Source organism: Loxodonta africana, chromosome 13 (genome assembly GCF_030014295.1).
Source record: "Loxodonta africana isolate mLoxAfr1 chromosome 13, mLoxAfr1.hap2, whole genome shotgun sequence".
NCBI lineage: Eukaryota > Metazoa > Chordata > Mammalia > Proboscidea > Elephantidae > Loxodonta > Loxodonta africana.
The window spans coordinates 67527859-67549960 of record NC_087354.1 but is presented as its reverse complement, the minus strand read 5'-3'; the positions used below and the strand labels follow the sequence as shown (position 1 = coordinate 67549960).

Below are 22102 nucleotides of genomic sequence, written 5' to 3'. Positions count from 1 at the left end.
ACTCACTGAGAGAGTACTGTCTCTTATTGCCATGCTTCATGTTCTTTGGAGATAGTAGAAAATGTGGGAAGAAATACATTAATTTAGAATAAAGTACTTAATTGCTAGTAAAAACATTCTCCATTAAAAAGTTTTTTTCCAACTGAGAAGCTCTCAGTGTTAGAGTTTTTATCTCTATTTAGAGAGACTTATTTCTCACTTTTCTGATCTTCTCACCTATTCAGGCAGTTTCGTAAGTAATTAAATGAAATAAAATATTTAAACTAGCTATCCTAGTTTTTTTATCCTAGTTTTGAGTATACATTTATTCTATCAGCAACAGCAATTACAATATTAAGGTAACCATTAACTTGATCCGAGGTTTTGTTTCTCGAAGACCCATCTATACCGATGATATCACTAAGGCTTCTGATAAATCTGCATCGAGCAGAAATGTTGCATTCATCAATTAAGGATAGACGTGAAGCTGCACATACATTCATCACATGTATTAAAATAAGGATTGTCACTTTTGATAGGACTAAGGGGTAAGCAATTGTTGAGAACAACAAAGTCCTCTGTAACACAGACTGATATGAACGGTTTTGAGCTGTTAGACCAGCATATATTCAAGCAAATAGAATCCTAATGGTTTTGTGAGCTGGAAGGTAGAATGCAAGTAATTTGGACAGCATTCCTAAGTCTGCAATTCTGTTAGGCCAGTTCAGACACTCTCCCCAGGAAGCGGACATTGAGGTCAGAAGTTGGGTCAAAGCCTTTTAATTGTGAGCCTCCATGATGCCTCTGGGCTCAGGTCAATAGCCTTAAAGGCTCTGTTTGTGGGCCTGGAAAGGGTATATTATGGGGGCTCAGGTGGCCAACTGGACTGTTCTAATACTCAATTGTGAGAGGCAGATTATCTGCTTTGCAGATTATCTGATCTTCTATCATCAGCCTTCCCATTGGGCTTTCAGTTGCAGAGCACGGGGCTGAGATGTGAAGTGCACGAAGCTCGGCATAGTGGACTCTGTGTGCAGTCCCATTATAAAACCAAATATAAATCAATCAACAAGCACTGCTTTGTTAAATGACTTTAGGCTTGTTTGGTCTGGCATTTTCTCTATATTAATCTGTATTCTCTAGTGTTGCCTTAATCACATTTATTTTACTCTTACCTCCTAGAAATCTTTAGACCAGAAAGCAGTCAGGTCATGAAATCCACGCAGAATGGAATTACTCAAACACCTTTCCTTCTTTCACATTCTCTGTAATGTAGGTATAGCATTACAATGTAATTTTATTCTTTTCTGAATACTCATGAAGTCTTTCTAACCTACGTTGCTATCCTGGTAATCTTGGTTGACTGTACCCCTGCAAGGCAGCTGGGTTTTGATCAGAGAGATTGGTTATCTATGTCAGTCACAGTTTCTATGGATTAGGAAATCATGGCTGGATTGTGAATTTTCTTTTTTTTTTAAAGACCAGAGTATTATCAACATTCTCCCATGTTTTCTGAAACAAGGAGAGAAATGGAGGGAGGAAGAGAGAACTAATGACTGTTGAACCGTATATGTTATTATGATCTTATCTATGGCTGGACAGGTCGTACCCTGATAAATTATTGATAAGGAAGTGGATTTATACCCTTCTTTGACATAAGAAAATGTCCTTACCCACTTAAAAGCAAAACTTTGTTCTCGTTCCTAGTTATTGCCTTCCTCCCAAAATGTTGCTTCCAAAGACAGTCTTTTTTCCTCAAAACTCATAGTCCCCAAGTTCCATTAACACTGGCGTAGATGCTCTTAGAGAAAGCACTGGTTAGTGCCAGTGAACAAGAATTTTTTATTTTAACAACTGCTTCACCTATCTTTGAAAAAAAAAGTCAGTTTTGATAACTGGTCTTATATCAGTAGCATGCTTATTTATAATTGTTGTTGTTTTGCGCCATCAAGTAGATTCCGACTCGTATCAATCTTATAGGGCAGAGTAGAACTGCCCCATAGAGTTCCTAGTCTGTAATCTTTACAGAAGTAGATAGCTAGGTTTTTTTCTCCCACAGAGTGGCTAGTGGGTTCAAACTACCAACCTTTCAGTTAGCAGCCAAGTGCTTAACCATCGCTCCACCGAGACTCCTTTTATTTATAATATACCTTCTCCTCACTTATTGACTATCTCATTATCCAACATTTCACATTTATGACAATATAAAAACTCTACTCTCTGACTATTTTGCACATTAATGATGACATACATCTGGCAGTAATGAATGCCAAGGTATGAGGCAAGAATAACGTTGGCTGTGATGGCTAAGATTATGTGTCAACTTGGCTGGGCCATGATTCCCAGTGGTTTGGCAGTTATGTAGTGATGTAATTCAGCAATTATGTAGTGATGTGGTCATCCTCCAATTTTTGATCTGATGTGGTCATCCCCCATTTTCACATAATACTGGTTTTGCTTAATAACCTGGTGTTTGGAACTCAACCATGCTGATAAGTGAGGAGAGGGTGTGCTGGTATATAAACTTACCAATTTTGCCTTTTGTCTGCAGTCTTTAAATCATTTTGTTATTCAACAGGCATTCCTTTTATATGTACTTGATTAATAAAACAGACACAGATCTCTACCCTCGTGGAGTTTACACTCTATTGGGAGTAGCTGGATGATAAAAAACAAGGAAAATTAAAAAAATTATATACTTTGTTAGAAGGAGATAAATGCTAAGAGAAAAACAATAAAAAAAAAAAAAAAAAAGAGTTAAGGTAAATTGGATTGGAAGTGCCTGGGTGGGGGTGGGGTATAAGTTGCAAGTTTAAGGAGGGTGGTCAGGTTGGGGAAACCCTGGTGATGTAGTGGTTAAATGCCACAGCTGCTAACCAAAAGGTCAACAGTTCAAATCCATCAGGCACCCCTTGGAAACCCTATGGGGCAGTTCTGCTGTGTCTTATAGGGTCGCTATGAATTGGAATCCACTCGACAGCAATGGTTTTTTTTTTTTTAACGGGTCAGGTTGGCCTCATTTAGGAGGACAGACATGAGGGGCGTGAGGGAGTTTGTCCTGAGGATTTCCGGAGAAGAGCATTTCAGGCAAAGAGAACAGCTAATGCAAAGGCCCTAAGGTGGGAGGAGCATTACACCATGTATTCAAAGTCCCTGTTCTTATAAATGGGAACTAAAATGATTTTCCTAAAATTGGCTCCTGTCTTTATTATCAAGCTTCTGCATTTTGTTTATTCTTACTGCTTTTTTTGAAAATAATTTAAACTTATTAGAAGATCTCTTAATGTCTGTTTCTAAAAATGATAGTACAGTTTTCCAACATCCAGGATACCCTTTTAAATTTCTTATATCTTCTGAGAAGAAATATAAATCATCATCTTAAGGGATATTTATTAAATACTCTGTTCAAATAATGTAATATATTGAAAAAACACAGTTTCTTTAGGAATTTATATGACTACACCTGACTTTTCATAGTAGCTGTAGCTGCAGTAGTTACAACATTAAGGGAAGAATATTTATTGAGCACCTATTAAGTGATAGGCACTGTGCTAAGTGCTTCATATATGTTATCTCATGTAATTTCTACAATATCTCTATGAGAGAAGTGTTGTTATCTCCGTTTTGTAAAAGATTCAGAGATTGAATAATTCGCTCAAATCCTCATAAAAGGAAATGGATAAGCCAGACCCACATCCAAGTCCGTTAGGATCTAAGGCCAATGAATAGGCCCTCGGTTTTTCCATTTTCCTAGGAGGAACCTCGTGGTAATTTTTCTTCATTTATTGCCTTACTTTCCATAGGTAATCAATCAATACATCATGATGATTTTATCACCTAAATAGCTATGCAGTTTATCCACATTTCTCTATCTTTTACCACCAGGACCCTCGCTCAGCCATCGTCTGTTTTGGCCATTTATCAATTCTCCTCACTTCCAGTCATGAGCAGTGAGTCTCAGCCCCGACTGCATATTAAAATAACTTGAGTAGCGTTATGGATTGAATTGTGTCCTCCCAAAATGTGTTGGAAATCCTGATGCCTATACCTGTGGCTGTAATCCCATTTGGGAATGGATTTCCTTTGTTATGTTAATGAGACAGTGGTAGTGTAGGGTGTGTCTTAAGTCACTTTTGAGATATAAAAGAGATTAAACTAGCAAGGAGAGATGGGGGGAAGATAGATGCCAAGCCACATGGAGATCTCCAAGGAACCAGGAAACAGAAGCTGAAGAAACAAGGACATTCCTCCCAAGCTGACAGAGAAAGCCTCCCCTTAGAGCAGGCAGCCTGAACTTGGACTTCTAGCCTCCTAAACTGTGAGAAGATTAATTTCTTGTTAAAGCCATTCACTTGTGGTATTTCTGTTATAGCAGCACTAGATAACTAAGACAGGAACCCTGGTGTTGCAGTGATTAAGTGTTAGGCTGCTAACCAAAAGGTCGGCAGTTCGAATTTACCAGCAGCTCCTTGGGAACCCTATAGGGCAGTTCTACTCTGCCCTACAGGATTGCTGTGAGTTGGAATCAATTCAGTGGCAACAGGCTTGATTTGGTTTTGGTTTAGATAACTAAGACAGGTAGTTTTACAAAAAATTGTTGGTGGATGTGCTTCACTCCAGACCAGTTAAGTTAGGAACGTGGTTATCTAGTGCTGCTATAACAGAAATACCACAAGTGGGTGGCTTTAACAAGTAAAAATTTCTTTTTTCACAGTTTAGGTTAGGAGTCCTTATTTAGGGCACTGGCTCTAGGATAAGGCTGTTCTCTGGGGGAAGGTCCTTGTCTCTTTTCATCTTCTATTCCTTGGCTCCTTGGTGATCTTCATATGGCATGGCATCTTTCTTCCCCTATCTCTGCTTACTTGCTGCTTGCTTAATCTACTCTTTTATGTCTCAAAAGAGATTAAGACACACCCTACATTAATAGTGCTTCATTAACATAACAAAGAAAACCCATTCCTAAATGAGATTATAACCACAGGTATAGTAGGATTTACAACACATATTTTTGGAGGACACAATTCAATCTATAATAGGGAACGTGGACGCTGATTTTTTTTTTAAACTTCCAGGTAATTCTAATGTGTATTCAAGGTTGAGAGCTATTACATTTTTCCATTTTGTAATGTAAGTTTTATTAAAACCTTCAGTTGCTCTCCATCAAGTCTAACCTTAACGTGACGCTTTATCATCTGGGCCTTCTGCCTACCTTGCCAACCCTCATATCTTACCCTGCCATTGTATTTATTTATAAGCCACATAAAATTATTTTATATTATAACTTCAAGGATGCTTTATTTGTATTTCTAATCAGCCTCTTGCTTAAATTGTTCTTGTTGGTCAAATAATGATCAAAAACCCTTGCATACACTAAGAAGCTACAGGTGATTTTTAATGAAGTTAACAAGTATTTTATGAAGCAAATAGGACTCTCTGGTATGGTTCATTGATATTCTTTAAAACAGACCTACTCAAAAAAAGTGCATCCTGGGAAATTAACACTTAGATCTTTTGAGTAATAAGTTGAAACCTAGATGAATTACTTGGATTTCTTGCTTCATAATTTATATTGCTGTATGTAACTCAGAATTGAGTAAATAATGGTGAAACAACTTATTTTGGCAGTGCTGTGATAGTCAGTCCAAGAAATTGGTATTTTCTTTCTTAATGTTTTAGGAAAAGTTAACTTGCCTCTCTGTTGTTCCTTGCAAAATATTTCAGAAGTTCTTTAATTTTTAAGAAAAAATTTGCCTTCTTTGTCAATGCCTTCTTTAAGTTAACCAGAGGCATCTTTTTGTAAGATTAAAAAGAGAGAGACTCGTGTATTCAGGAATCTTAACTGTTATGTAAGCTAGATGTTATTTTTATTCAGTGAACAATAAAAGTAAAAATAAAACATATTAACTTGGCTTGTGAGTAGACTAGAACAAAGGTCTCCAAAGGTTCCTAGAATCACCTGGGAAACTTTTTTAAAATGTAGAGTAGGTTTCTCAGCTTCACCTTAGATTTACTGAGTACAAATCTCTAGGTTTAGGCCCAAGAGTTCCTGTTTTTTCAACAGATCCCCAGGTCATTCTGATGTACAGGCAGCTTTGTGAACCACTGGACCAGAATATCTTTAGCAATGGGAAGAGGTATAGTGTAACCTGATAGAAGTAACACATTTTCCCATTTGAGGTAAAATATTACGTTTATCTCAAAATTAATGCTACTTATGAAGATGCCCAGGAATCAAGTGACAGAATGAGAAATGTCACTTTGATAACCTATACTCTTTCCATTTTTCTTGTGCTTGAACTTCCCCATAGGGTTTCTTAGGCTGTAACTATGGGGCTGTTCTACTCTGTCCTATAGGGTCACTGTGAGTCAGAATCAACTTGATGACAGTGGCTTTGGTTTTTTGGTTTTGAGCCTTTTCTAGCTGTCTAGACTTCTCTAATAGTAATAGGTATGGGTGAATAATAGCTCTAATAATAATAGCAATAACATTTAATACGTGAGGCACTGTATTAAATGGATATGTATATAATAATAATAATAATAACCTGTTGCTGTTGAGTCAATTCCGACTCATAACGACCCTAAAGGACAGAGTATAACTGCCCCATAGGATTTCCAAGGAGCGGCTGGTGGATTCAAACTGCCAGCCTTTTGGTTAGCAGCCTAAACTCTTAACCACTGTGCTACCAGGATTCCATGTATGTAATCACCCACACCCACTGCCCTCAAGTTGATTCCGACTCATAGCGACCCTAGAGGACAATCCTCAATACACCCTATAATTTAGGTACTGTTACTATGTGGGCAGGAGCCCTGGTGGCATAGTGGTTAAGAGCTTGGCTGCTAACCAAAGGGTCAGCAGTTCAAATCCACTAAGCTGCTCCTTGGAAATCCTGTGGGGCAGTGCTACTCTGACCTATAGGGTCACTATGAGTCGGAAGTGACTCGATGGCACCTAACAACAACTGTGTGGGCAACATACATTAAGAAACTGAAGTGCCAAGTAGGTAAGTAATTACCCCAAGTGACCCCTAGGAGGCATCAGAGCCAAAATCCAAGCTCAAGCAAGCTAATCCCGTAGTTCATATTCAGCCACTCTGCTCTACTGGTTTTAAACATACCATGTTCTCTTTTTTTTTTTTTGACCACATGCCTTTTATAGCTCATTTCTTTTCTCATGATGCTGCTTTTGCTGAGAATACCTTACTTTCCACTCTTCTCTACTGAAATCCTACTTGTTCTGCAAGCCCCAGACTCAACTCTACCCTTTCTATGACCCCTTCTCCCATCATCTTCACTGCTTTTAGACCAAATGAATTGTTCTTGACTTAGTATACAAGGAAGGAAGTAAACTTACATTTATTAACCATCTACCAGTGGCACCCAGTAAGGTAAATAACATTTTGTCTTTGTTTTATGTGAAGTTCAGAAAGTGTGGTGCTTTTTTCTCCAGGAGTCCCCTAGTATGTGGAGGAAGGCAGATTTAAGCCCCAGTTAGTCAGACTGCCGAAGTTCTTCACGCCGTGACCTGTTGTTTTATCCTCTGACATGTTCATGTCATGTCATAACATATATCACATTGTAAGACAACGAATCATGAATTCTCTTAGGGCAAGAAGCATATTATATTCATCTTTGAAAGCCTAGTTCCAGAAAAAGTACTGCGTATATAATATATGCTCTGGAAAGTGTTTGATGAATGAATTTAGAGGTTCCATAAAGCAGATCTGGGGGATTTTTATGGCATTTCCGAACACATGGTTGCAAATATGTTAACTTTTCTTTCTCCTTCTTCAAAGTGTACAGATTACCTCATAAACCTTCAGGCAAATATCAGATTAACCTCTGAGGGTAGCTACTAGAGCCTCTTTCTCTAGCCATGGAGTGATTTAGTGAGTTTATTTGCCTTATACTTTCTCTCTTTCTGGAGTAACATTAATATTTTGGAAAGGTAAATAAGAGAGGCAACAGAGGAAGAGAGTAAAAAGTATGGTTTATAAAAAACAAGTTTTCTTCCATGAAAGGTACCTCTGAGCTCTGTTGGGGAAAGTAAAAGTGGGGGGAAAAAAAACAGGTTGAATGCTGGCGTTTGTTTTACGTGCTTAAAATTCTATGTTTTTCTCTTTGTGCCCTAGAATTTTAACATAGGAACACGAAGAGACCGTTTTGATTTGACCTTAAGTGCCGTACCAGTCTGCTCAGGGGACCCCCTTCAGGCGTATAAGCTGACACCACCTCGCTGGAGCTTTTTTCAATCAATAACATGGCAGACTACCCTAATATGGATAGGCAGACCCATAAGAAATAAAAGCATATCTGTTGATACAAATGGAGAGGTTAATGGACTGGTTTCTACCCAAGGACTTTGAAGGGGAAATCAAGGAGGGAAAAGATGGCCACATGAGAATGTGTAACAAATTAATTTCATTACTTTTTGAGGGATGATTTCTTCTTCATTACTCGTGTTCAGAAGAGTATGGTCAAGTTTTTTTTTAGCTGCCTAAAAGGAATTTATTATTCTGATTCTTTGAACAAGCCTCTTGGGAGTGTGCATTTTGTGACTGTAAGTCTACAGTGGCAAAATTGTGTTAATTTGACTGACTAGAAGTATTAACCATATTATATCAAATAACTGCCAGAAATAATTCCCTACCATGCCCCGTGACTTTATTTTAATTGATTTTTTTTTTTTACTTTCAGCTTCTGTGATTTTTGTTTATTCTGATGCGTGTTTATTAAATGCATGAAGAAAATTGTTTTGCAAATTATTTTTACTGTTTTTATCTTGTTTAAATTGGTAGGTTAACTCTTTTTCTTCAGAATTCCAACCTCTTTTATTTTTCAGGCTCAGTTCTGCTGAGTTAGCATTTGGGGCCCACTAATGGCATTATTGTCCATGTTACCCACCAGCCCATACAATTAAGCTGTGTGCTTAGCAGGATTATGTGATGTTTCACAAAGATTTGAAAGTCAAAATTGAATATGATTGATTGCTATGAGATATGTTAGTATTAGGATTCCTGAGCTATATCATGGAATAAATCATTTGCTGTAATAACAAAGATAATGCCTCTAACATTACTCATTATATGTTCTACCAGTAACCAGTCCTTAGGAATAACCTCATTTCTCTGCCTTACAGCCCTCATAATGTATGAAACACAAGGTGAATTTTCGTAAAAACATATTTAAAAACCACACCAGTTGCTGCTGATTCAGACTCATAGGACAGAGTAGAACTGCCCCATACGGTTTCCAAGGAGCGGCTGGTGGATTCGAACTGCCAGCCTTTTGCTTAGCAGCCATAGCTCGTAACCACTATGCCGCCAGGGTTTCCAAAATACCATTAGGATGGTGAAATTTACCTGTCAACATTACCAGTAAACATATATTCGAAGGCAGATAACCCCGTTTACTGGTCTGTTTCCTTCTGTTTGTCTTGATATCTGATGTTTAAAAAAGGATGCTCTTTTGTTATTTTTAACTATATTGTTCAAAACAATGAATAACAATCATGTTAACTAGCATTTTTTTTTTAATGTTTATTATGTGCCAGCTACCATACCATGTACTTTGCAGGTATGAACTCATTTACTGTTCACAATAATACTAAGATATATAGGTACTATTGTTATCCCCTTTTTACTGATGAGAAGACTGAGGTCCAGAGATGTTAGATAACTTGCCCAGGAACACACAGACAGTGGGTGGTAGACCAGGATTTGAACCCAAGTCATCTGGCCCCAGGGACCGTGTTCTAACCACTGTAGTGTACCTGCAGGAGGAATATGTGAGAGCTGTAGCCCCTGTTCACAGCAGCTTGCTTTCTCAGTGTGGTGATACTAACAATGAATATTAAATCATAATATAAAACAGATTATTAAGTAACAGAATAAGTGCCCTGAGAGGTGTTGCTGGTATTCAAGAGAAGACGAAGACTAGGATAGACTAGGTAGCTCTCAAAACAACTTGTCATTATTTTCTTAAACCTGAGATGACTAGGAAAACCTTTAAAATTCCAAACGCTGAATGGCAGTACTGGAAGTAATTTCATAATCTGCCGTGTCTTTATTTTACACGTGACTCTAGATACTGGTAGGAGTTATTTGTTACCAATTCTAATTTACTCTCGGTTTATTTTGAGTAGTTATGCCTTTGGGAAATTTTCCAGTTGTAGAATTCTCACCTGTGGCACCAATTGAATTCATACTTGCTGATCATATGTTTCTCAATGCCAACTTAATATTTAGGGGGTTGATTCAGGAAGGAAGGAAGGGGTGCAAATGTGTTCTTCTGTGGTCTTTAATCAAGTCCTACTCCTTTAAAGTTGTAGGCTGGGTAAAATGACCCTTTCTTTTCTTCAGTTAATCAAGTCAGGGCAGGGTTATTACTTATGTGAAACTAATAGCTTGCTAATTTAATGTCAAAGCCTAGAATGGATTAATTTCATGTCCTTGGTTGTCAACAGCTTTGGAGATTTTTTGGCAGTTCTGGTTAAGTAAAGCCCCGTGTAAGAGTACCATTGACAGCATTTGCACCATTAAGCCTTCAAACTCTTGCTTAGCTGTCAACACAGGGGCACTTTCTGGATCCAGAGACTCTCATGCTGTGCACTGCCTGCAGCTCGCCAGAAGCTCAACTTTGACTAAAAGGGTTGATTCCTCTTCTCTTAGCCTGATTCTCATTTAGTGTTAAAGCCTGCTTAAAGTCTGCCTTTTAGCTGGAAAAGTACACACACGTATCATCTCTTAAACCGTTCTGATGTTGAGGTACGGGGCTTCAAAGAAGTGCTCAACATCTTAACAAATAATTGATTAGAAAACTGTCTGACAGTGTTAATTGCGAGCTGCAGTGTAATGAATCCCAAAACAGAAGCTTTCTGGATGTTGCAAAAATCACGTAGTCTTTAGTAATGAACAATAGGGTCAGTGTACTGAAGTGGAATGTAAAGAGGTTTTTGCCTGTGATAGGTTTTTGATTGCTTTTGTCACTTGCCACAGTTCTTTGGAGACTTATTTGTTATTGACTCTGGCATTGCATTGTTGATGTTTGTTTTGTTTTTTGTTTCTCTAACTAAAGCCACTTTTGGAAATATTTACTTATGAGACATAATTGGTAAGGCAGGGTGGACAGAACAGCCTAAAGAACTAGCAGATAGACAAAAACAAACACAAGTGTTAGGTCAGGTGATGAATTCTTCAGTCAGCTACTTCTAACACAGCACAATGAAGCAGAAACTTTCGTTTGTGGAGGCTCTGAGAATTGGTATTTCAAATCAAGCTTTTCAAGTAAGATTATAGAAAAGAGCTCCCAAATTTCATCATTTGGATAACATTACAACTAGTTTTAAAATAGAAGGGGCATGCAATACCTCCACCGAAACGGACTGCGTAAACGATTAGGGTTTTGTGGACCTGCACTATCTAATATTAGTAACTAGCCACATGTGGCTGATTAAATTTAAATTAAGTATTAAATAAAATTTAGTTGCTTGGTTGCCTTATCCACATTTCAAGCGCTTGACGGCTACACGTGGCTAATGGCCATTATATTGGACAGTGTAGACTGTAGAACATTTCTATCACCATGTACAGTTCTGTTGGACAGCACTGTATTGGAAAATAACAGGGAAAGGCAACAGAAGTTTTTTGTTAGTTGTTTTTTATTTTGGTTTTTAGTTATAAGTTTTATATATGTCTTTATGGAAGTAGAGACTATAGTTGTTAGAAGAATTAGTGTGAGAATTTTGATATTTGTGTTACTTTGTCATGTTTAATGACTCACAGATCTATAATACATTATTCCAGTAATTAGTAACTGAAGAAATTCCTATAGATGAACTAAACCACGTTTTTAGTATGAGTAGCAAAAAAAAAAAAAAAAAAAAAGCCTTGCTTTCAGGTTGGGCAGAAGACAAAAAGTCTCAATATGGAATTAAAAGTTTCTTTGCCTTTAGTGAATTTATAACGCAACCATATTTTTATCACAGGAAACCTAGAAGAATTTTTGTCTGTGTGATAAAGAAAAAGGCAAGATCAAGAAAATTTGGAAGTAAATACAATGACTTGAAAAAGTAAATCCTTCCAAATGGAGGAGGAATAAGCGTTTTCTTAAGGTTTATAAAACTGTTTTATTATAAAAATGGTGAATGACCACAGGAGAGAATCTATAAAACACACAAAAGTATAGACAACAAGATAAAATTCACTTGTAATTCCATTGGTCAGCAGGCATCACTTTTAACACTTTGATCTGTTTTCTGGTCTTTTAAAATTATAATAATATTGATGACTGTCTAATGGCATTGGCAACTCAGTGTGACTCAGTATATGCTCTGCGCTGTCTTCGTATTATTTCATTTAATACAGCAGCCCCATGAAGGAGGTCTCTCACACCTGCTCCATGTTCAGAAACTGAAAACCAAGAGCAAAACTGAGAGAGTTTGTGTTAGGACAAAATCTGACCTGAAATGACACGAGGCTGTTTTTATTCTTTATTTAGTTCTCTAAGTATGATTTATTTATTTACTTCTCTAAGTATGCTCAAGCATAACAACGATTGTGAGGATGGCTCAGGACCGGGCAGTGTTTCATTCTGTTGTGCATAGGGTCGCTATGAGTCGGAACTGACTTGACGGCACCTAACAACGACAACAACAAAGTATGAATAGCAATATGTTTGCTGCAGAACCGCAAACACTGGGGCTGTTACTTAATATATGTATCATAATATCTTTCAAAATTCTGAAAATTTTTTAACTCCATCTGATCCCAAGATTTTTGGATAAGGTCTGTAAAACTGTATTATTCCTGAGGAGGACATAGGGACATTGAGTAATTTGCCCAGATCCTCATGGCTAGTAGTCGCTATGAGTTGGAATCAACTCGACGGCACTGGGTTTCTGGGAGTAGGAAGCAGAGCCAAGACTCACACAGGTCTTGTCTGACTCCAGAACTTGAGTGCCTAATACTGTACTTCATTTGAGTAAAATTGCTGTATGCTGAGAAACAGTGAATACATACTCATTCGCCTGATAGAATCTGAACAGAGCTTTTCGGATATTGATAACAATAACCATCCTTCCCCCTTTCTATGCAACCGAATATATCAATGGTCAGGAAAAACTAATTTATTAAGATTCTGAACCTGAATTTAATAATTTAATGCCAAAAATTTTGCAACCTTTGCTTTAAGTAATTAGAGGTAAGCATTAATGTTGAGTGCAATCATAAAGTTGACTACTGTCAATCATGATGTACTAAAATGATATTTGGTACCTACTTTGTGATTTTTAAATAATATATGTGATTAGTATATCTTATAATGTTAGAGATCGAGATAAAATTTAAAGATAAAAATGTAAATTACATACTTGACAGAAAAAACCCAGTTGCTGTTAAGTCAATCCCAACTCATAGCGACCCCGTGACAGAAAGGAAGTAAATATCTGTATCATTACCAATTAAGTGTTTATGTCAATATAATATGGGATTTTGTTTCATGCTTTCTAGGAGTGGAAGAGATACAATTAATGTATCATAATTTTTTGTAAAGCTTCATATTTCCTATATTTACTGACCTTAAGCTGTAATAATAGGTTCTTAATGTAAAATAATGAGAGTTAGAATTACAGATTTCCCTGGTTCTTCGCTCAGTCCATGGAGCTCGTGACTTAAATTGCTGCCCAAGATTTGCAGTCTGGTCTTTTTAGGGGTCTGCTCTCCAGTGAGAGTAAATGAAAGTGGCTTCCACTATGTCTTGGCTTTTGTTGTTGTTATTGAGAATATATATAGCAAAACATACACCAATTCGACAATTTCCACATGTATAATTCAGTGACATTGATTACATTCTTTGAGTTGTACAACCATTCTCACCCTCCTTTTCGGAATTGTTCCTCCCCCATTAACATAAACTCACTGCTCCCTAAGATTCCTATCTAACCTTTCTAGCTACTGTTGTCAGTTTGATCCCGTATAGATAGATCTTAAAAGAGCACAATGCTCAAGACAGACGTTCTAGCTAAACTATTGTTTGGTTTTAAGAAGACTTCAGGGGATATTTTTGGTTTAAGGTTTAAAGATTATCTCAGGGCAGTTATTTCAAAAATTAATCCAGCATCCGTGGCTCCAGAAAGTCTGTAGTCCATGAGAATTTGAAATTCTGTTCTGCATTCCCCCCTTTTAGATCAGGATCCTTCTGTAGAAACTCTGGTCAAAATGTTCACTAATGGTAGCCAGGAATCATCTAGTTCTTCTTGTCTCATGGTAAAGGAGGCAAGTTGTTCATGGAGACAATTAGCCACACATTCCGTATCCTCCTCCTATTCCTGACTCTCCTTTCTCTTCTGTAGCTCCCGGTGAACAGAGACCAATTGTCATGCCTTGGATGGCCACTTGCAAGCTTTTAATACCCCAGGCACTATGCAGCTAACTAAGAGAATAGAAGCACTAAACATGTTATTAGGCCAGTCAGTTAACTGGGATTTCCCATAAAATTAGGACCCTAAACCTCCAAACCAAGGAACCAAATCCTATGAGGCTTTTGGTTGAATGTAAGCAGCCTCAGCAGCTACTCTTTTTTTTTTTTTCTTTTTTGTCCTTGTTATAAATATATCACACAACTTTTGCCAATTCAACTTTTTACAGGGTTTTTAAAAAAATTTTTTTTCCCTCCGATTGTGTACTTCTCAGGATCTTGGAAAAGTAAGCAATAGGTAGTGACCTAACCCTCTTTGTGCTTTTCCTTTGGCAGCTACATCTTAATTGGTTCCATCAAAAAAAGTTTTCCAAAGATTTCCAAATCCATTCTTCCAACTTACCTACAAAACACAAGTTTGACTTAGCTTGAAATTAATAGCAAAGCTTTGACCCACCTTAAAAAAAAAATCCCTGTCTGACTTTGTCTGGCATTGGCTTTTTGTAGATATAGAATCATCTCTCCGTCTACCCAATGACAGACCAACAATGTGTGAGGCATTATACCTGGCAATGGAGGGGAGGGGGAATAAAAAAGATAATTAATGCATTTGCTTTCAAGAAGTTCAGAGAAGGTAAGGATTGATTTCAGTGGTAGTATTTTTATTAGTAGTAGTAGTGTGAATAGTAGCAGCAGAGCAGCAGTACATATAACATTTTATCTGGCACCATTCTAATATATATATTCATTTAATCTTGCATCCTTACATCAACCCTGTGTGTGTGTATATATATATATATTATATCTCCATTTTTCAGATGAGGATATATATATTATATATATGTATATATAAAATATCTCCATTTTTTCAGATGAAGATATTAAGGTACATAAAGGTTAAATCACTTGCCAAGCTCCTACAGCTTATAAGTGGTGGAGTTGGAATTTGAACACAGATAGCCTGGCTGCCAGACTATCACCAGTTCACCAGATAGAACACACAGAAATCAAATCGACTGCATCTGTGGAAAGAGACGATGGAAAAGCTCAATATCATCAGTCAGAACAAGGCCAGGGGCTGACTGTGGAACAGATCATCAATTGCTCATATGCAGGTTCAAGCTGAAACTGAAGAAAATCAGAGTAAGTCCACGAGAGCCAAAATAAGACCTTGAGTATATCCCACCTGAATTTAGAGATCATCTCAAGAGTAGATTTGACACACAGAACACTAGTGACTGAAGGAAGACCAGACGAGTTGTGGAATGACATCAAAACATCATCCATGAAGAAAGCAAGAGGTCGTTGAAAAGACAGGAAAGAAAGAAAAGACCAAGATGGATGTCAGAGGAGACTCTGAAACTTGCTCTTGAATGTCAAGCGGCTAAAGCAAAAGGAAGGATTGACAAAGTAAAAGAACTGAACAGAAGATTTCAAAGGGCGCTCAAGAAGAAAAAGTAAAGTATTATAATGACATGTACAAAGAGCTGGAAATGGAAAACCAAAAGGGAAGAACACGCTTAGCGTTTCTCAAGCTGAAAGAACTAAAGAAAAAATTCAAGCCTCGGGTTGCAATAGTGAAGGATTCCATGGGGAAAATATTAAACGACGCAGGAAGCATCAAAAGAAGATGGAAGGAATACACAGAGTCGTTATACCAAAAAGAATTAGTCGATGTTCAACCATTTCAAGACGTGGTATATGATCAGGAGCCGATGGTACTAAAGGAAGAAGTCCAAGCTGCTCTGAAGGCATTGACGAAAAACAAGCCTCCAGGAATTGATGGAATATCAACTGAGATGTTTCAACAAACAGAGGCAGCGCTGGAGGTGCTCACTTGTCTTTGCCAAGAAATATGGGAGACAGCTTCCTGGCCAATGGACTGGACGAGATCCATATTTATGCCTATTCCCAAGAAAGGTGATCCAACCAAATGTGGAAATTATAGAACACTTTTTTTTTTTTTTATCATTAATATCACACGCAAGCAAAATTTTGCTGAAGATCACTCAAAAACAGCTGCAGCAGTATATTGACAGGGAACTGCCAGAAATTCAGGCTGGTTTCAGAAGAGGACGTGGAACCAGGGATATCACTGGTGATGTCAGATGGATCCTGGCTGAAAGCAGAGAATACCAGAAGGATGTTTACCTGTGTTTTATTAACTATGCAAAGGCATTCAACTGTGTGGATCATAACAAATTATGGATAACACTGCGAAGAATGGGAGTTCCAGAACACTTAATTGTGCTTATGAGGAACCTTTACATAGATCAAGAGGCAGTTGTTCAGACAGAACAAGGGGATACTGATTGGTTTAAAGTCAGGAAAGGTGTGCGTCAGGATTGTATTCTTTCACCATACCTATTTAATCTGTATGCTGAGCAATTAATCCGAGAAGCTGGACTATATGAAGAAGAACAGAGCATCAGGATTGGAGGAAGACTCATTACCAACCTGCGTTATGCAGATGACACAACCTTGCTTGCTAGAAGTGAAGAGGACTCGAAGCACTTACTGATGAAGATCAAAGACCACAGCCTTCATTATGGATTGCACCTCAACATAAAGAAAACAAAAATCCTCACAAGTGGACCAATAAGCAACATCATGATAAACAGAGAAAAGATTGAAGTTGTCAAGGATTTCATTTTACTTGGATCCACAATCAACAGCCATGGAAGCAGCAGTCAAGAAATCAAAGGATGCATTGCATTGGGTAAATCTGCTGCAAAGGACCTCTTTAAAGTGTTGAAGAGCAAAGATGTCACCTTGAAGACTAAGGTGCGCCTGACTCAAGCCATGGTATTTTCAATCACACCATATGCATGTGAAAGCTGGACAATGAATAAGGAAGACTGAAGAAGAATTGATGCCTTTGAATTGTGGTGTTGGAGAAGAATATTGAATATACCATGGACTGCCAAAAGAATGAACAAATCTGCCTTGGAAGAAGTACAACCAAAATGCTCCTTAGAAGCAAGGATGGTGAGACTGCATCTTACATACTTTGGACATGTTGTCAAGAGGGATCAATCCCTGGAGAAGGACATCATGCTTGGCAGAGTACAGGGTCAGCGGAAAAGAGGAAGACCCTCAACAAGGTGGATTGACACAGTGGCTGCAACAATGAGCTCGAGCACGACAACGATTTTAAGGATGGCTCAGGACCGGGTGGTGTTTCGTTCTGTTGTGCATAGGGTCACTGTGAGTTGGAACCAACTCGACAGCACCTAACAACAACAGTGTGGCTGCAGGCAGAATCCATACTACATTATATTTTCAAATGAGTGGAGACATGAGCAATGAGTGACGGATGGGGGAAGATCATCGAAAGGGAGGTATCGTTGTGAGCAATTCTAGTCAACAATCATTTAATAATGCCCACTGTGTCTGGAAGGCACTACAAAATGAATAGGATACAGACACTGCCCTCAAAGAACTTATAGGAGGTCTTTACAACCTTCTATTTGGATCTTTGTCTATTTGGATACAGTTTGATGTAGGAATATAATTTCTATTTGATGGTTTATTTTGCAGTCTGTGGTCAGTTGTATTTCTTATGAATCAATCAACAAATCACAACTTTTTGCTGAAAATTTTCTATTGCTACTATTTGTTCAGTGCCTCCCAAAAGTCAGGCATTATGCAGATACTACAGATACGGTAAAAAGCAAGATGGACAGCTCTTACCATATGAAGTGTACTTCTAGTGAAAAAGGCAAATCGATTTTAAAATAAAATGATGTGATAAATGCTGTACTAAATTAAAGCAGCCCTGGTGGCCCAAATGTTTAGTACTCAGCCCTTAATAAAAAAGTTGGTGTTCGAATCCACCAGCCACCCCGTGGGAGAAAGATGTGGCGATCTGCTTCTGTAAAGATTCAGCCTAGGAAACCCTGTGGGGCATTCCTGCCCTGTCACGTGGGGTTGCTATGAGTCAGAAATGACTGGAGGGCACACAACAATAACGACATGCTAAAATAGAATTTATAAATGTTATGATGGGAGAAGATAGGCAACTATGGAGGTATATATTAGAGACATTTAACTCAATCTAGGAACTTCAGGGTTGCTAATGACTGAAACATGAGGAGACATGTTAGAAAAAAGGGGCATGGGGAGTACAGAGTAGAAAAAAAACATTCCAGGAAGATAACACAGTATACACAGGGGCCCAGCATGGAGAAATAACCAGGTGAGGTTTGTGTGGAGGACTTGATTAGAATAGTCATTTAGTCCTGAGCAAAGACAAACTACCAGGTTTTGAATCCCAGTTTATGTCTACCTCTCTAAATGATCTTGGGAAAGTTACTCATCCTTGTTAAGCCTCAATGATTACATTTGGAAAGAAAGAAATATAGTACCTATCTCATAGGTTTATTGTGAACATTAAATGAGATAATGCTAATAAAGTACCAAGCACAGAGCAAGTGCTGTAGAAAACTTAGCCATTATTAACTCACAGCGATCACCCTGACTGCATGTGGAAAATGGATTGGAGGAATCTAGACTGGAGGCATAGAGACTAATTAGGAAGCTGTTGCAATTTATTCAAGGAAAAAGAACAGTGGCTTGGAGAAATATAGTGGCAGTGGGAATGAAGAGAAGCAAATATGTTAAAAAAGCTATTTAAGAGGTAGACTAGCCTGTTCTTAAGTGATTAGATGTAGCAGATGAGAGGGAAAGGAGTTAAGGATGACTTCTAGGTTTCTAGTTTTGAACTACAGGGTGGGTGCAGAAAGACAGGTTAGACACCAGCCCTGTAATGTGCAGTTGTGGAAGATCAACCCAGTGGGCATGAGTGAGCCATTGCTAGGTAGTCAGTTGCAGACTGGGACTGGAAACACAGCATCTTTTCACTACAACACACACACTGCAATAGCAAATACCGTTTCTAAGAAAAACAAATTTAAGAGAAGCACATCTATGTGTAGTTGCCCCAGGGCACTGAAGTTATATTCAGTAATGGAAAATCTCCTGATTCTGTAAGACTATGTCATATCTGTAATATACTGAGCTAATAGATCGGGAGTGTCTCAAGCCTGTGCTGGGAGGATTGTTCATTTAAAAAAAAAGACAAGATATACAGTAAAACCTGTGAGAGCCAGAACTTGATGGGACTGTCTTGTTTTTCTGGGCCTCAAACAAGTTTTCCACCTTTGACAGGGTGCAGCCTTAAACCACTTTTCTGTCACTCTCCGTTAGTGAAAAATATTTTAGTTTTCCTTCTCTGACAGGTTTCCACCTTACACAGATTCTGGCTTTTGCAGGTTTTACTGTACTTACCTCTCAAGTGAATCATTATATTCGAGCCAAATATAACAATGATTTACTGAATGACCTAGGCTCTCTTGGGTGCAAGGAGAAAGCGATATTACTGCCAAAGGAACAAGGTGTGTTTCAAGGAGGGAGTCAAATGCTGTGAAACGGTGGAGTAAGACGGGATCTCTCAGTAGCCATGTGGCCATGGACATGTTACTTAACTTCTTGGAGCAATAGTCAATTATATATTTTTGAGGATTAAGTGAGATGATTGATGTAAAGCACGTGTCACATAGTAGACACTCAACCAATGTGAATTTCTTCGTCACATCTGCTGTTCTTTGACTTGAAAAACTGGAATTGGGTTTAGATGACAAAATAAAATTGGCTCTTTATACCCAAAGATTTTCTTCACATTCCATGTGTATAATAAAATTTTAAAATTAATAAAAAACCCATTGCCATCAAGTCGGTTCGGACTTATAGCAACCCTATAGGACAGAGTAGAACTGCACTATAGGATTTCCAAGGAGAGGCTGGTGGATTCAAACTGCCGACCTTTTGTTAGTAGCCTTGGCTTGTCGTAGCACTTAGCCACTGCGCCGCCACCAGGGCTTCATAAAATTAATAGGAAAGTGTATTTTTTAAATGTTCTGAACTCAGTTCCTCACTGAATTTGCAAAATGTTCAATTAATTGTGTGTAAACCAAAATATGGAAGCCAATAAATTAAACTATAACAGTTGGGGAATTGTAGCACTCTCTTTTTAAACAGATTATTAGTAATAAGTGGTTAATTTGATCTAATGGTCATGTGTTTAAATATTATTATTAGTAATAAGTGGTTAATTTGATCTAATGGTCATGTGTTTAAATATGATGGAATTTTTCACATTGAAACTGGCCAAAATCATTTGTTAAAAAATAAAAATAAATAAGAACTAAGAAAATCAAATATTTGAGCATTCAAAGGTCTGTTTTTGCTAAATTACAATTTCTGTGAATGAGGGACAAATTATGACCATTTTAAATCTCAGAAATGAGGAAATTGATTTGCTTCTCATCTGTTTCAGCATTCCCTAATGTCTTAGCATTGATTTTTAAATATGCTTTCAATTTTTAGTTGAATAATATGGCAATGTCATCTAACTTGTATACTAATGACAAAATGAGACCGTTACACACTCTTTAAAGTAATATAAAATTATATCTTTATCTGACTACCTACACTATTTACATGTCAACTAAGCTATTTTATAAGAATCAAGCATTAAAAATTCTACCCCAGAAAGTGTTGATGAATGAAGATATACATTTAAGCGTGTTGTGGTTCAGGAAAATTTCCATAAATGTAAATGATAGGTTTGTATGTACTATAATTTTCTCCAGACGAAATCTGTATGCTTTTTGAAAACATGACTCTTAGGTGTTTAAAAGCTTGTCAGACACCTTACAGAAAAGTAAATAAAGCCATTTTACTTAAAGTAAATCATTTTTCCAAATTTTCTCAAGCACATTTATACAGGTACTGAGAGAGAACAGAGTTCTATTTCACATTTTAAATACAAAACACACCAGCTGCTACCCTAGCTATCCACTAGAGAAAGGGAGAATAACTAAATTTCTGCAGCTATGTGTAGAACTGAATTTATTGAAATCCCAGTGAAAGCTTTTGTTGTGTTTGGTATAATAGGGAAAATTCCATAAGATAGCTTAGATTGCATTTTCTTCATGTTAATCTTCATACTCCTCGTGCTCCCGGGTCAGTCTGTAAACATGCGTCATTCATTTGGAATGAAAACTCACACCTCAGAAGCCAGCCAGGTTTGGTAATTACAAGACATTTTATTTCAAATAACTGACTACTCCTTGTTGTAAACACCGAATCCATTGCATTTGATTTGGAGAGGTTGGAGCTTGGTGACCTCCATTAGTTATTTTTCCTCTAATATGTAAGGAATGGATTTGTATTCTGAAGTGTTTGATTTCGATGAGCCAATGTCAGCCTTTCTCGTATCTATTTCTGAGACTTTCCCTTAGTTACATTTCTGGTTTCATTTAAAGCACTCTTTTTAAATTTATTTTTCATTTGTAAAAAGGAGTCAATTTCTGTATTGAGGATTATTCATATTTCCTTTAAGGATCTTCCTCTTTCACCTAGGCGTGTTTTCTAAAAGAAGACACAATCAAATATTTTTGTTCCTCTTAAGAAACCCTGGCAGGCCCATGACACTGGCGACTGCTGTAGCTGTACATTTCTATACATAATTGATGGCTTGGGGCCGAGCAGACAGCACCAGTGCACAAGCAATATATATTACCATACAGCGAGGGTTTTTAGGCCTTTGAATTTTCCATTTCTGAATAGAAATAACTCCTCACTAAATAACAAAAATTCCAGAAGGAGTAAGTTTACTATAGTCATATGTATTCTTCCGAGA

At 37.6% G+C, this 22102-nt stretch overlaps 1 protein-coding gene across 4 annotated transcripts in view; it reads left to right on the top strand.

Moving 5' to 3' along the window:
• Positions 1–22102, top strand: part of SLC10A7 (solute carrier family 10 member 7) — a 300023-nt gene that overhangs the window by 175435 nt on the left and 102486 nt on the right. The window contains exon 5 of one of the 4 annotated variants that reach the window (XM_023557145.2): positions 8115–8176. The exons of the other annotated variants lie outside the window; for them this stretch is intronic. The gene's annotated coding sequence lies outside the window, so the exon portion shown is untranslated. Of the gene's footprint in view, positions 1–8114; positions 8177–22102 lie in introns of those variants that run through there. 4 annotated transcript variants of the gene reach the window in all.